Below are 16182 nucleotides of genomic sequence, written 5' to 3' on the forward strand. Positions count from 1 at the left end.
AAAGCCCATATTGACAGCTACTCATCCCAATCTTACTTGGGAGCAATTTGTTGAGGCTTTATATGGGAACTACTTCCCAGAGAATGTGGGACAAAAATGTGGTAGAGTTCATGGCTCTAACTCAAGGGCCAAGATCTATCCTAGAATATCAGCAGAAGTGTGAAGAGCTATACTATTTTGCACCAGAGCATGGAAATCAGATTAGAGCCAAGGCTAAGTAGTTTGCAAAGGGTCTGAGGCCAGAGATTGGTCCATTACTAGTGGCACAATAGTTGCAGACTTATGTAGAGGTGGTTCAAACAGAAAAATCTATAGAAGAAAAATAGAGAGAAAATTTCCAAGCTCAAGCTATAAGCAGATTAAACACACCCTCTGGTGGTAGAAATCTCACCAGGTCAATCAGAGGACCCTACATTACTCTGACTGCACCCCATCTCAGCAGACCAGAAGTTGGCAAAGTATCACAACAACCTAGGCCAACAGTAGTGGTACCTCAACCAATGGGTTTACTTCAGTGTTTTCGATGCAATCAATTTGGGCATAAGGCTAGATCATGTCCCCAGAAGAAGCGGTGTTTTGTGTGTAACTAGCTTGGCCATATAGCCAAGTATTGCTTCCAGACGAATCCAGAAGACTTATATATGAATCCCTCAATGTAATAGAACACAAGGAGGGGTTTTCACAAATGACAGCGGAAGGAGCCAAGACTACATATGAGGTAGTCATAGATATGTTATGGATATGAATGAAATTTTCATAAGCATTGCTGAATACCTGATGCATCACATTTATTTAACACTCTCCTATGCATTATTGGAATTCAATGCATCACTTTCTTATATCGTTGTTGCATGTTGTTAACCAACATAAGTTAAAAATCTGGCACATAAGTTGATAGTCGATATCCTACTAGTGAGGATACGAGTTGCCATGTACCATATACACACTTGGATGGGACCTGATAACTTAATTAAGTTAGATATGAAGGAATTTGATGATTGTGTTGGACATGGAGTGGCTACCCATCTACAAAGCTTGTATGTAGTTTCCGTACTTACCACCCAAGAAATTAAGGTAAAGAAGGCTAAAAAGGGTGGTGATGTCGGAACCTTAGATGAAGTAGATGTTAGGCAAGAGTTGCGAAGCATACTTAGACTACACAATAGCCTAAACATGAAAGCTACACCATGTGTGTAAAATGATATTACAAAATGATACCCTTTGTTTCACTGACTATCATTAAGGCGTGAAAGGGTAAGATAAATTCATCCGCAATTACTGTAAATTAGGAGTGGTATACCACAATGACCTTGGTTGTAAGTATCAAAAATCCAAATGGCGTAGTATGAATCTTCTTATAAAGAAGTGAGAATGGCAATGGGACGTTGCTACCTAAAATGTTGTGCCCCCCTGATAGATCCGATATCGCTATTGACTTGGAACGACAAGGGCAGCATCTGCAATACGAAATAGTGAGAATCCCTATAATTTCAAGTAAGTAAACCTGAGATCAAGTTGTATGGGTAATTTGTATTTGAGGTGAGAATGTGAGAAAATATTTTGGACTATTGAGGAATTGGATTATAAGAAGATAATTAATATATGTTTTAGTGTGTGAAGAAAGCATATGAAAGCTAAAACACGATATTTGAAATTGTGAAGATTTAAATTTTAAATGAAAGTAAATTGGGGATAATAGGACCTTTGGTGGAACATTTGGAATATTGAATGTATTGAGGTCAAACTGTGTGAATAGAGGTATGGAAATTTGATTTCACAAGAAAAGTGAATAGTACAGTAAGTATGTGTATACGTATGGTGAAATGACGTCAGAAGCCTGAAAATCATGAAGCCAAGTAAATGATGGAATAATAAATTGGGTATTTGATGGAGTATTTAAAATAAAGAAAAAGAGGAATATATGATAATATGATTGATAGTTTGACTTGGGAGAAATGATATGAAAATGGAATCCTCAAGTATGATTCTCATAGAGTGAAGAGAGTGGAACTGTGGATCTAATGTAGAATCAGTGTGAAATCCTAGAACTTTATGAATCTTTATAGAGATCAGATCTGAGTACCTAGGTGGATAAAAGTGAGGTTTGAGTAAATAGGATTAATATTCAATGACGAACAACCATACAAATTTCGGGGACATGAGGAAATAGGTCGCTTTGCTATTGAGCCATATATATAGCAATATACATATCCAATGACCAAGTTAAGCGTATTAAATGCTCAAGAAATGGGTGAGACCAGTCCTATATTGGGTAGATGTAAGAACCCAAAGGTTAGGATAGGAAATGAGTAAGAAAAAGGCAAATTGGTGGGATACCTAGTTGCCAACCGGCCAGCCGGTTCAGGTAATAGAATACAGGAAAATCTATTTTTCTGTGTGGGCCCACATGCCTATACCCCTAAGCCTCGTACTTACCAGGTATGTAGGGGTTCCAATATTGATTATTTTGCACTTAAGAGGTCAGTGTATGGTGGGGTCTATCAATGGGGAATAAAATTTAAATAATTTTATATTTTAGAATTAGTTTCAAGAATTGATTTTGGGAATTAAATGATTCTGCTTTGGTAGGGAATATAAGAATTTAGGGCGGCTGTTTCACCCTATTTGCTTGCTGCCCAATTTGGTGAGCAGCCACAGAAGAGGAGGAGGAGAAGAAGAAAAAGAAGAAAAAGAAGAAAAAGAAGGAAGAAGAAAAGAACAATACAACTACAATTTTTGGTGCTGCCTACATCTAAGGTAAGTGTTGCTGCCTCTAAGCTTTGTGAAATTATCTGACGTGGTCTTAGTAGCATGCTAGGGTTAGGAATTAAGGGCTGGAATTGAATCCCTATATGCAAAATTGGTACCCAGTAGAAGAAACCCCAATTTTGGGAAGGGTTCTAGGACCCAATTTGCATGAAACCTTTTCCGGTAAACCCTCGAATTTAGGGTTTTTATAATTCAGTGGTAAGAGATAAATCTGGGATGAAAGTAAGGTCAATTATGTGGAATTTGTAACCATACATTAGCACAGAAATTTGACAATTGCTGGAACTGAGAATTTCAGGTTTTTAATTATTCATTGTAAGAATTATGTTGTAAAACTAAATTGGGCTAAAATCTCATATACAAGGTTGCTAATGATTGTATTTAACCTAACTCAGTGGTCAATTCAAGAGAATACATCCCAATTCAGCTTCACAGCAACTTGTGTTGCAAGGAACAATAGGGCATAATCGAATTCTGCAGGATTTGAGGGAACTAGTGGGAGACAACCGGCAAGCTGGTCGTCCTTATTGTCTCCAGCCGGTTGGGCTCTCAGAAGCCAATAAGGCTACTGTAGTGACCTGTAACCTACTGAACCTATTAAAGTCCTGTTATATATATGAAAGAGGGATAATATGGCCCTAAATGATGGCTTTAATATTTAGTTCAATTCTTACCTTATTGGTAGGGGAAGCATGGGGATGTTTTCCCAAGGTTTCCATTGGGTTTGGACATGGACTGTTGAGAGTCATTTTGGGTTCAGTAGTGAACCAATACATAGTCATATTAGGTTTATAATTGTTTGAAAAAAAATATACACATTGGTTTAGGAACCTAAAACAATCGGGCGAGTATACAAAGTTGATTGCAGGAATCCTATCGCATTTTGTGATTCGGGTTTTGAGGTGAGATCGTGTTTGGCTTTATTTTACAGAGTGTTTTTGCATTCTTTTCTATTTTTTGTGGATCATGCCTATGTGTGTGAATTGTGAAATTGTGTATACATATTGTTATCTTGTGATTGTGATATAATTGAACTGCTACTCTTCTGTTATTTTACTGCTAACCTGTGAGTATGGAAGGATGAGACTGTGAAATGGTTCCAGATTGCAAAGGTAAGTGAGGTAAGTGATTGTGGTTCTATGGATGAGGTCTATAGTTATTATTGTGGTATTAATGGTTTGAGGCACAGTGTGGCCTAGGTTCTTTCTGGTACTGAGGGCCCAGAGCTCAGTATTACAATTATGACAATGACCCTGATAGTCTAGGGCACGGTGTCGTCGAGGTGCATTTTTGGGACCGTGGGCTTAGAGGTCAAAGGATGTGTGTGGTATGATGTGCAATAAGTGGTAATGATTGCAAGATCGATGGTCCAAGGCACAGTGTGGCCGAGGTGCATTTCCGGTACCATGGACTCAGTGGTCAATATTATAGGGATGGCCACTAATGTACAATTGGATATTATAGATGTGATTGATATATATAGAATGCATATGGTTAGGATTCACAGACCTTGGTGCTACACTCCTTACCAGTAAGGGTTAGGTACTAACAAATCCCAAGAGATGGGATGCAGCACAAGGGACCAAGGTATGAGATTCTGGGACTGTGGCTACATGTTCCACAGTACTGGTGACCGATGTGTGGGATTTTGGGACTATGGATATCTACAACATGAGTGACCGATGTATGAGATTTTGGGACCATTGCTGTAGGATGGGGTTACTCATTAGGGGTTTACAGGGTGATCGATGTATGAGATTCTAGGACCTATTCGTAACTAGCATGTATCTCTGGGTGACCAATGTGTGTGACTCCAAAACCAAGGATGCCACCTTTGTTGCTGTAGCATCGATACCTTATCTAGACTTAGTAATTGTTTGCTAGGTATTATGTGATAAAAATGGATCATGAACATCATCTAATTTGCTTGAGCATACACTATATCATTTACTTGCGTGTCCTTGCATCATTTGTTTACATGTTCTTGCATGGACACCCCTCACTGGGCTTGTGAAGCTCACCCCTTGTTGATTACTATTTTTAGATGGTGGAACCAGTGCTAAGGTAGGATTGGACTTTGGCAGCAGTTGTGAGGCTTATGTCTACGAGACACCAGGATGCTGATGGACATCACTTCTACTATCTCAGATATTCCTTTTAATGTATATATATATATGGAATGTGCAGTAAGTAGTGTGAATTTGATTGTTTATGTGCAAAGGACTAAAATGGTAGGAGAGAGAGTGTCTGGCGATTCAGGAGAGAATGGAGCTATGGCTGTGGAGGATGATGATGGAAGTGCTCGGGAATCTCTGGATCGTGGTCCAAAAGGTCCTCCACAGGATGAAAGGCACAAGGGTGTAGGCCAGCGACTTTCATATACAAAATCTTTGGGTGTTTCGACTTGGCCTGCATTGATACTCTTTCAGAGCCAATTCAGATAGGGAGTAAACGACGAGTAGTGATCTCTCAGAGAGACTATGAATCGAAGAGACAAAACTTTCGTTTTGCCTTAATCGGAAGGGTTAACTTCCGGTTGATTTCTTTGGATGCCTTGAGAGGGGAGGCTCAGGAAAAATGGAACCTAAGTCAAGGGGTGCTAATGCATTCGTTGGGAAAAGGATATGTTATCTTTCAATTTCAATGCAAGGGCGAAAAGGCAGCAGTGTGGCGAAGATCACCCCTTAGGGTTGGTGATCAGGTTATTCGATTTCAACATTAGAAACCTGATTTCAATATTCATGAGAAGCAATCCTTTACAAAACTTGTATGGATACATTTTCCAGATCTTCCGCTCAAATATTGGCACGAAAATGTACTATTGTCTATTGCAAAGGCGGTAGGGCGCCCTGTTGCCTTAGACAGATGAACAAGACAAGGCCTTCTCGGCTATTTTGCGAGGGTGCTGGTGGAGATTGACATCTCTGACTTGGTAGTGAGGGTAGAGGAAGTCTAGGTCGAAAGATTTGAACTAGGCACCTCTCAGGTGTATGGTTTTTGTCAAAAGGTTGTATATGAGGATAATGTGGAACGCTATGGCCACTGCAAGTGAGTAGGCCATTTGATTTCCAAATGTAGGCTAAAGAAATTAGATGACGAAAAGCAGTGTGCGGCTGAGAAATTAGCTAAGGTTCCAGGAGTGGTATATGTTGAAGAAGATGGAGTTAACTCAACCAGGGCCAACTCGGTGGGTCGGATTTCTCCTATTTTGGAAGGAAATCGACAAGAGCATTCTCAGCAATCTCCATATAATGGAGAGCGTGAGGATGGTATCACTCTTTTCATGAATAACTCTCCCCAATTTTCTAATATAGAAGAAGGAGAGATTCAAATTGATTTGGACTCTACCAATTCAAATCTCCCCCAATTTAGTAAAGAATGGATTGGCACAAGAGGATGTGGATATGAATAATGATGTGAGTTAGCATGATGTGGACCGGTCTAGCTCTGAGACCGGCTCAGAATATGGGTCTCTCTCAGACCAAGATGATGAGGACGGCGGTGAATTGAACCAGAATGGGAACCCGCCTATCTTTAAAAGAATGCAAAAATAGAACCAGGAGGATGTGACGCACGCTCTCCCCATGGACCTTGTGCATCTTTCCTCACGTCCCAAGAGGATGGGAATGGCCTTAGGCTTTGGTCGTGGGACTTTGCTAGGTAGGGGAGGCCAATCTTCCTCCAATAGGGACCCTCAGCCCTCTATTCGAGCTCCAGTGAGTAGGAGGGAAACAACGATGTTGGGAGTTGCAGTGGTGGATGATGCAGCGGCTGCTCTCGAGAAAGGCACAGAAGTGGGAGAAAAAAGGGGAAGAAAGAAAAAGCAGAGCAGTCAGGCTTCAAATCCTGACAAAGGTGGTCGCAAAAATTGTTAACCATGCGTGTTCTATTTTGGAAATTCGGGGTGTCCGAAAGGAGGCTGGTAGGAGGGCTTTGAAATATCTTCTCAGAGAATCTTCGCTAGAGATTTTATGTGTGGCTGAACGGATAGTTGAAGTCAGTAGTTTTCCTTCATTATTTTTTGATAAATTGGGTTATGCAACTGAGGTGATTCCCAATAATTTCCAGGATAGGGTGCCCAATATTTAGGTTATCTAGAAGCGAGGTATGGCTTGTCCTTCCCTGGTTTCAATGCCAGACCAACAACTCACTGTTGAAATTGATTAGATGGGTAAAAGAGTTCTCATGTCTTTTATTCATGCCAGTTGTTTCAAAATTGTGCGTAGATCTCTTTGGTCTGATCTTGCTTTGGTTTCTACTACTTCTTCTCCATGGGTAGTTATTGGCGACTTTGATGCCACTCTAATGTCTCATGAGAAAAGAGGGCCAAGTAATTTTAATTTGGGGTCGGCAGCGGAGTTTCAGGCTATGGTTGATACGTGTATGCTCCTTCCCTGCCCCTCTCAAGGGAAAAAATACATTTGGTCGAATAACCGTAAAAGGGGTAATGTGTTGGCGGTCTTGGACCAGAGTTTTTATAATAAGCAGTGGATTGATGAGTTCAAGAATGTTTCCCAGCGAGTTCTCACATGCTCTGTGTCGGATCACTCTCCTCTTTTGATTCAGTCTTCTGCTGTTCCAAAACCCCCCCAAAATCCCATTTTGCTTCCATAGCTTCTGGATGGAGAACATCGGTTTTCTCCTGATGGTGGAGAATGTTTAGTCCCAGTCTGTTAGTGGAAATCCAATTTCTAGACTAGCCCAAAAGCTGAAATTTATAAAATTAGCTGTCAAGGCTTGGGAAAAAGGGGCTTTCCCTAATCTAAATGAGGAGGTGGATAAGGCTACGTCAAATTTAAAAAGAGTGTAGGATTCTATTGCCGAATCTGGAATGACCGGCGCTCTTTTTAATGAAGAGGCCGATAGAAAAATTGCTCTCTTGAATGCCTCAAAGTTGCATGAGGAAATGTGGTATGAGAAAGCAAAGATCAAATGGTTGAAGAATGGGGATCAAAAGTCAAAATTTTTCCATCTCTCGGTTAAAATTAGAATATCAAAAAATCAGATTAGCTCTCTGCGGTGTGAGGATGGTTCCTGGATTTCGGATCATCAAGATTTGGCCAATTACATTGTCAACTATTATGAGAATTTCCACTCTCAAACTCCAATATCTCCTCATCATGAGTTGGTCGACCAGATCCCAAAAAAATTATCTGATGATGACAATTTTTTTCTAGATGCCATTCCTACCAGAGAGGAAATCAAGCAAGCGGTGTGGGACCTTGATGCAGATAGCTCTTCAGAGCCTGATGGCTTTTCAAGTCAGTTTTTTAGAAGGTGTTGGGACATTATGGAGAAGGACTTTTGTCGGGTAATTTTTTATTTTTTCCTGGTATAAAAGATCCCTAAAGGGGTGTAGGTATCATGGACCTCCGCCGAGATCGTGATAGGGCGTGTAGCGCGTGTACACACGCTAGGGTTCGACCCTAATGAGATGAGATAGTATCCCCTGGTCATCAAATGCCAAGGGGGGATACACGTTATGGGTAAAAGGGAGTCGCCACCTAGAAAGGGTCTAGGACCCATAAATGTCTCCCCTAATCAAGGGAGAGAGACTAATGACTCTGATGGATAAGGCTGGTTTGCACCAAGATTCTGGACAAGTGTCAAGTGACAAACTGGGAAGGTGTTAAGCACCCAGTCTGTCCGGCCCTAAGGCCAGCCTCTGTTTTGTTTAACCAAAGTTTATTTGTACCCTACTAACTAGTCCTAAATCTAGGTCACCGAAAACCCTAAACTAGGTATCTAAGCATGACATGTGAAAACCCTAAGCCAAGTGTCTAAATTATGCTAGCTAGGTTATGATACAAATAATGAAATGATTACGCTAATTAAAAATTAGAAACCCTAAATGATTTAATCAATGAATTATGAGTCTTAGATTAAGCTAATTAAATAAGCCTAAACCGAGCATTATTTTAGCAACTTATGAAACCCTAAATTAAACTAATTCGATTAATTGAGCCTGACCTAGATGGATGATCAATGAATTTGTGAGATTCTAAATTGAATGAATTAAAATGGTTAATCTCAATCCCTAGTAATTTGTAAAATAAATCATTGCAATCCTACTTAATCTAATTGGTAAAAAGATTTATAAATTAAATGAGATCTAATTGATTTATAAAAGTAAAAAGAATTAATTACATTAAATGAATGCATTTTTATTAATCTACCTAATCTAGTATAGGAGGATTAAACTAAACCTAAGGTTTAATTAAATTAATTATGAAACCTAATTGGACTAATTATGTTTACCTTGAGCTAATCCTAAGATGAGTTAAACATTTATCAAAACCCTAGTTAAGCTCATGAGAAGAGAATCTTTTAACAAATTAATCTGGTTAATTATCCTACATTAAATAACTAATTAGTTGATTGATTAAAATAAACAAACCACTAGAGGGAAAAAGATTGGTAATTACACAAGTTTAATAAATTGAATTGAATGAAGAAATCAAATGCAGTGATTAAAAAAAAGGAACGGAAGATTCCACATAGAAAACATAAATGAAATAACAAGTTGTGGGCATTACAAACATGGACTATCTAATCAGAAAATTAAAGAAATAACAAAAAACAAGAAAATAAAATAAGAAGATGAGAAGAAGAAAAAGAAGATGAAGGTGGGACTGGTTTTCTGCTACAGGGAAGAAGAAGAAGGAAAGGAAGAAGAGCTGGGGGAAGTGGGTTCGGTCGCTGCAGATTTTGGAGGAAGGAAAGGAAGAAGAGAGGGTCGGCTACTGTTGTTTAAGGGTTGCAGCAGCAGGAAGAAAAGAAGAAAGGGAAAAGGAGAAGAAGAAGAAGAAGAAAAAGTGGTGCTGCAGGTTTCAGTTGTGGAAGAAAAAGAAGTAGCAGGAGAAGAAGAAGTGAAGGAGGTTCGGTGGCTGTTGTTTAAGGGTTGCAGCAACAGGAAGAAAAAAAGAAAGGGAAAAAGAGAAGAAGAAGAAGAAGAAAAAGTGGTGCTGCAGGTTTTAGTTGTGGAAGAAAAAGAAGAAGAAGAAGAAGAAGAAGAAGAAGAAGAAGGGACTGAAAAGGGTTCGGCCATGGTAAAAGAGAAAAGAAGAGAGGAAGAAGAAGAAGAAAAAGAAGAAGAAGAAGGAGAAGAGGTGCAGGTTCGGTTAGGAGGAATAGAAGAGGAAGGAGAAGGGAGTGGAGAGTGGCAGCTGTAGAAGAAAGATGGAAGAGAGGAAGAAGAAGAAACAGTGGTATTAGGTTACATATAGGATTCTGATCTTAGGGTCCAAAAAAAAAGCAATAAAAAGAAAACTAAATCAAATCGAACCTAGTGATGTAAACATATTAAGCCACAAAGAAAATTGATTCATTAAACCAAGATATAATAGTAATAGAAAACAAACCAAATTAAAAAAAGAAAAAACGGATTAGCAAAAATCAACGGTTGGACCCAACGACCCAAATCAAACTATGTTGAACCCAATTAAAACAAAATAAACTCAATTGAACCGGAATTCACATTTAATAAAACACATTAAACCTAATTGAACCTAATTAAATCTAAACGAATTGATTAATAAATCAAAAGCTAATCTATTAATTAAACTAATTCTAAATCACTATTGGGAGAAAAAAAATAAATACCTTAAACCCGGCTTTAATCAAGAAACAAGGGGAGATAACCCTTGTGCTTCAAGCCCCAAATCGAACCGAACCAGACTAGATCTCCCGGCTCAAGGAAGGATTAATGTATTAAACTTTTAGACTTGGAGAATATTTGATTTTAGAGGGAAGAAGTTAACCAAAACCTTAATGGGGCCATCTTCTCTCCCAAATTCTCAATTTTTTTCTCCTCCCTTTTGGAAGAGAGGAATGGCTATACTTATAGCCTTGAAACTTGAGGCAATTCTCTCTTATTTCCAATGCGGGTCTAAAAAACTAGAGAGAATTGTCCAAAAAGGCTTGCTTTTGGACAAAGGGGCTTAGGCATCATGTGGCACTCTTTGGTTTGTCAGAATTCGACGTGTAATATGTCGTTAGAAAGCTCAGTCCGAGCACTATCCAATGATGTGAGACACGATTGTGGTCTCGACCGAGAACCTTTACAAAAATATGCATAAAGTAGGGACCAGATCATATAATGAAAGAGAGAATTGGGCGCCGATTTGCATAGTTCTCACATCAAAGTGTAATGTTCGACTTGAGGGGACAAACAATAATAATCCACAACATCAACTTCTAATTTTTGAAAACATTTGTATATTTATAGAAAAAAATGGTCATTTTCTACTCTAAGCTCAAAAATTCTCCAAGTCTAAAATGTCCAACATGTACTTTTTCTTGTGTCATCATCACCGGGGGGTGACAAAATTCGGTGTCTATAGATTGCCCCTCTTTAACGTGACCTGTGTAATAGTCGAAAAGCAAAGAAAAGAACAAACCATTTTGTCACCAGGAGCAATGTACCACCGACATCCGGCTCAAGGATGGAGGAGGTGCAAATGCAAATGCAAAACAAGAGATAAGACCAAAGATAGGAAATGTCGATCGATAACACATACAAAATCAAGTAGTGTGTGGGTGCTACCGTGATATAAAACCTACCGTAGTCGGTCAATATGCAGGTAAAACCTAGACTAAGGACGCACATGCAATAATCCATTCTTAGTGTAAAGAACCAAGTAGACAATGAATGCAGGTATGAAAGAGTACAAATGCAATTGGCTGTCAGGTATAAATAACCAAACACACCATGAATGTAAAAATGAGACAAAGGTGTATATGCAATTAGCCAACATTGGTATAAAGAACCAAGTAGACTTGAATGCGAGTATGGAAAAGAGTGTAAATACAATCGACCGTTAGGTGTAAATAACTAAATGGATTGCAAATGTAAGTATGGAAAAACAGTGTAAACGTAATTAGTCAATATTGGTATAAAGAACCAAGTAGACTATGAATGCAAGTATGATAAAAGAAGTGTAGATGCAATCAGCTGTCATTGGTATAACGAACCAAACAGACCATAAATGCAAATATGAGACAATGGTGTAAATGAAATCAGTTGTCATTGGTATAAAGAACCAAGCAGACCATAAGTGCAAATATGAGACAATGGTGTAAATGAATGGTCAAACACAAGAGAAACTAGGTTTGACCTCGGTGTAAGTAACCACCAGATGCAACTTTTCGTCTCAACAGCCAGACTTAAGATAGAAATGGCATTGGTATAAATAACTGCCAGACCCGATCTTCAGTTCGAAAATAACTAGACTTATATGGAGGTGACATTGGTGTAAATAACCGTCAGATCCAATCTTCGGCTTAAATAACCAGACTATGAGGTGAGACTGACATTAGTGTAAATAACCGTCAGACCCAATCTTTGGTGTAAATAACCGGACTTAAAATGGAGCTGACATTGGTGTAAATAATCGCCAAGCCCAATCTGTAGCATAAATAACTAGACTTGAAATGGAATTGACAATGGTATAAAGAACCATCCGAACCAATCTTCAGTTTAAACAACCGGACTTGAACTGAAGCTGACATTAGCGTAAATAACCATCAGGCCCAATCTTCAATGTAAATAACCGGACTTGAAATGGAATTGGCAATGGTGTAAAGAACCATCCGAACCAATCTTCGGTGTAAATAACCTTACTTGAAATGAAGCTGTCATTGGCGTAAATAACCGTCAGGCCCAATCTTCGGTGTAAATAAATGGACTTGAAATGGAATTGGCAATGGTATAAAAAACCATCCGAACCAATCTTTGGTGTAAATAACCGGACTTGAAATGGAGCTGACATTGGTGTAAATAACCGCCAAGCCCAATCTTCGGTGTAAATAACCAGACTTGAAATGGAGCTGACATTTGAGGTTAAATACCTAAAAATCTTAAATGTTCAACATTTTAATCATGAGATGTAATGATATTGCAATTAAATTTAAACAAACATCAACCTGATTGGTTAGACAAAGGATTAGTCATGCAAATCCTAACACTATGCTCACGTAAGAGAGTGTACATGACAACCACTATAAAAAGGAGTGAGAAGTGTTTACATTGAAAAATGACAAAGAAGGATTTTGCCGAAACAAATTTCACCATGAGAACGAAGCTAAAACAAGGGAGGTAACCCATCAATGACTGTTGCCCCAGACTGTGACATCTCTAGTTTGCTCGGCCTAAACTCAAATAAATCTGGCCTAAATATGCATTACTTGCCTGTATCTGTAACTTATGGCAATATAGTCTGATGTCTTCAAGTATAATGACTTTCGGTTGCTCCAACCAAATCTTTATCTCATAGTAAACATCCACAACATGTTGATCCCTTCTTTTTCCTGTGAGTGCACCTTTCTGATGTTGCCTGCATTTTATGAGCAGGGATAGTAGTGACTTCCTTAGCTGCTTCTCAAGACTTGAGGGGTGGCTCCTTAAAATACCCAAAACATCATGTCCGTGGCACAAGCTCTAAGAAACAAGTAGTAAGACAATCAAACAACATGAAAGGATGCAGACCCAATGGTTCTACCAAGTGTAGAGTGGGGAGCTATTACATGGAATGACGAGTTCACTAGAGAAATCACGCCAACTAAGGAGGCTTAGAAGAAAGGACTAAGTGGTGAAACTCTTGGGAATCCGTCGGAATAAGAGACGGGAGAAAGAGTTCGAGTCTAAGAAGGCCATCTCCTAATGATAAAAGTAGCGACGATGAAATTGCCTTCAAAATAGGAAGCCAAGAAAGGACATTCATGTGAAGCCCAAACAAAACAAGGTAATATGTGATTGAGGTCATGGACCGAGCTTGAAATTGACTTCTCAAGCTGCCTACGTATCCTGATTAAATCAAGAATCAGGGCGGACGTAGTTTCTGCTGCGGATGATGTATTGGTTGTAAAGCCTTGATAATTAAGTTCCATCATAACTGGGTGAGCTCGAAGTTATCAGAGAAAATCTCACCACATTTATCCTAAGAGGACTTGCTGGGTTATAATGGGGCTTAGGACTTGGTTCCAAATGAGGGTAAAAGCTCAAATATGCCCCTAGGGTCTAACTAGAATCTTGCAATTTTTGCCTTTATTGCCTTCTTTCTTTTTCTTCAATTTTTGTGAGCAATTTTCTCTCTTGCCCCTGCCTAGGGTATTGGATTGCTTTTGGATTAGAGCTTTGCTCCTTTCTTTTCCTCTTTTTTTTTTTAAATCGGCAATTTGCTTTTCTCTTTCTTCTTTATTTTGTTTTTTTTTTTTTTTTTTTTTTTTTTTTAAGTTGGAGCTTTGCTATCTTTTTGTTATTGAATTTTGAAATTGAAAAGTGCTTTTCCCCAACCTTGGCAATATTAGGCTCTGGTACAAAAAATGTCTTCTAATCAGACCCCAGAGGCTAGTAGGATTAAGTATGTGAAGGGTACCTTGGTAATGGAATATGGCCTGGCCTCCCTTAATAGGCTTAATGATGTGAAAAATTCCCTTTAAGCTCCTTACTCGTTGGAAGGGGATTAAATGTGTGGAGAGCTCAAGACCTTTTATTCCAAAGCTCTGGCACCAAAATAAATGACGAATGACTGATGGGCTCCTTTTTTTCTTTCCTTCTTTTTTTTTGTTGCTCTTTCCTTTTTTCTATATTTGATTTTTTTCTTTGATTCCTTTTTTGTTGATTTGAAGAAAATAGGCGATAGATTGCTGTAAGATTCATCATCAAGAGATGGAAATGGGGAGGAAAACAAATAAAATACTCAAAATAAACTATTTCATTAAAAACTGAAATGATTACACCACGTGGAAACTTGATTGGATTGACACAATATCAAAATTAAAAAGATAAAACTTCTCACATGAAACCGAAAGGGAAAAACTGGATATACCTAACAACATGACTGACTACCTATAACATCGAAGGACTTGAACCCAGACATGACCAACCCCTCTTCGTCTTCTATAATCATCAGAACTTCTGTACCAAAGAGCTTACTAACACCCATAAATCCTCCTTGATGCCCCAGATGGGCCTACCAAGCTACTTAAGACTCTGCCCGATCAACCACGCAGTTAAAGAAGATCTCAAAACCTGGTAACTCCTTTCCTGATATTTCATCGAGCCATAGTTCTGGAAACCCAAAGTATGAAGAGTTATGCACTTCCTTAATGAATTGACCATTCAGGTTCTTGAAATAAGGTACCATCTCAAGAGTCTCAGATATGCTTCTGATTGATACTTTTAGGTTGAAACGAACTCTCCCTCAACTATCTTGATCTGTTTGTGCTTTACGTCTGATTTCACCAGATGCCCCCGCTCTGGATAGACAGATGCCTAATGAAGATGGTGGGGTCAAACTCTTTCAAATCCTCACTAAGAGCATTGATTGATTGGTGATTTGGAAGAGGGTTTGTGGTTACATTAGGCTGTTTAGGTCGGAGCTCAAACTTTTTAGCATCATAAAGGTCTTGTATAGCATGTTTCAAATTGAAACAGTTATCTGTGGTATGTCCTTCTTGGCAATGATAGTGGCAGAATAGGTCTGGATTATACCAACGTGGCTTTGGCTCGGGAATAGGCCTTGGTTGAATCATGGAAATCAATCCAGCCTTCGCTAATGTGCTAAAAACTGAACTCAGGGGTGCACCCAAATTGGCAAACTGCCTCTTAGGTCGACTGGGGGGAGCTGTCCCTTACTCTAGTGTGAACGGAGCTACCATTGTGGACGATGTTGGTGCCGTAGAAGGGAGAGTAGACATTATGGCATTGACCCCTGAGCTTTTCTATTGTGGAGGTCTTTTGCTACTACTAGACTCAGTTGCAAACCGATCCATTTTGGGGAGTTCCTCTTGGAAGATGGCATCCTCAACCTGTTGTGCCGCAACTATCAAACCATCAAAGTTGAGGATGGGGAGAGCAAACAAAAACTTTCGATATGGGTCACGCAATCCTCTCACTATCATTCCCACTTGCTCTCTCTCATTTGGCCTATCCCACATCTGAGCCGCTTTATCACGAAACCTTTTCAAATAGCTAGTGAACCCTTCACCTGCTGCTTGCTTTGTTATTTCCAACTCTCTCCTGGTCAACTCTATCTCTGTATTAGAGGAGTATTGGTGAGTAAACACCTTCATCATGTCGTCCCAAGTGCAGGTTGAGGAAGAATCTAGGGCCATTAGCCAATGGTGAGTAGCACCAGTCAGTGAAAATTGGAAGGCCTGCCCCAGTTGCTCATCCGTGAAGCCTCGGCCTCCCCTCAACTGGCCAATAAAAAGATCTTAAGTGAGTACGGGGATCACCCCTACCATCAAACTTTTCAGAGGTCGATTTAAATTTTTCTGGCTATCTAACATGAGGAAAGAAACACAACCCTTCTGTATCAATGATTTGATCTTCAACACCTTTAAAGTTCCTGATTAAGTGTTCAAGGCAACTAGCTTTATCCTTCAACTCTTGGTTCTCAAGACTTTCAG

The sequence above is a fragment of the Macadamia integrifolia genome, unplaced genomic scaffold (genome assembly GCF_013358625.1).
Source record: "Macadamia integrifolia cultivar HAES 741 unplaced genomic scaffold, SCU_Mint_v3 scaffold453, whole genome shotgun sequence".
Taxonomy (NCBI): domain Eukaryota; kingdom Viridiplantae; phylum Streptophyta; class Magnoliopsida; order Proteales; family Proteaceae; genus Macadamia; species Macadamia integrifolia.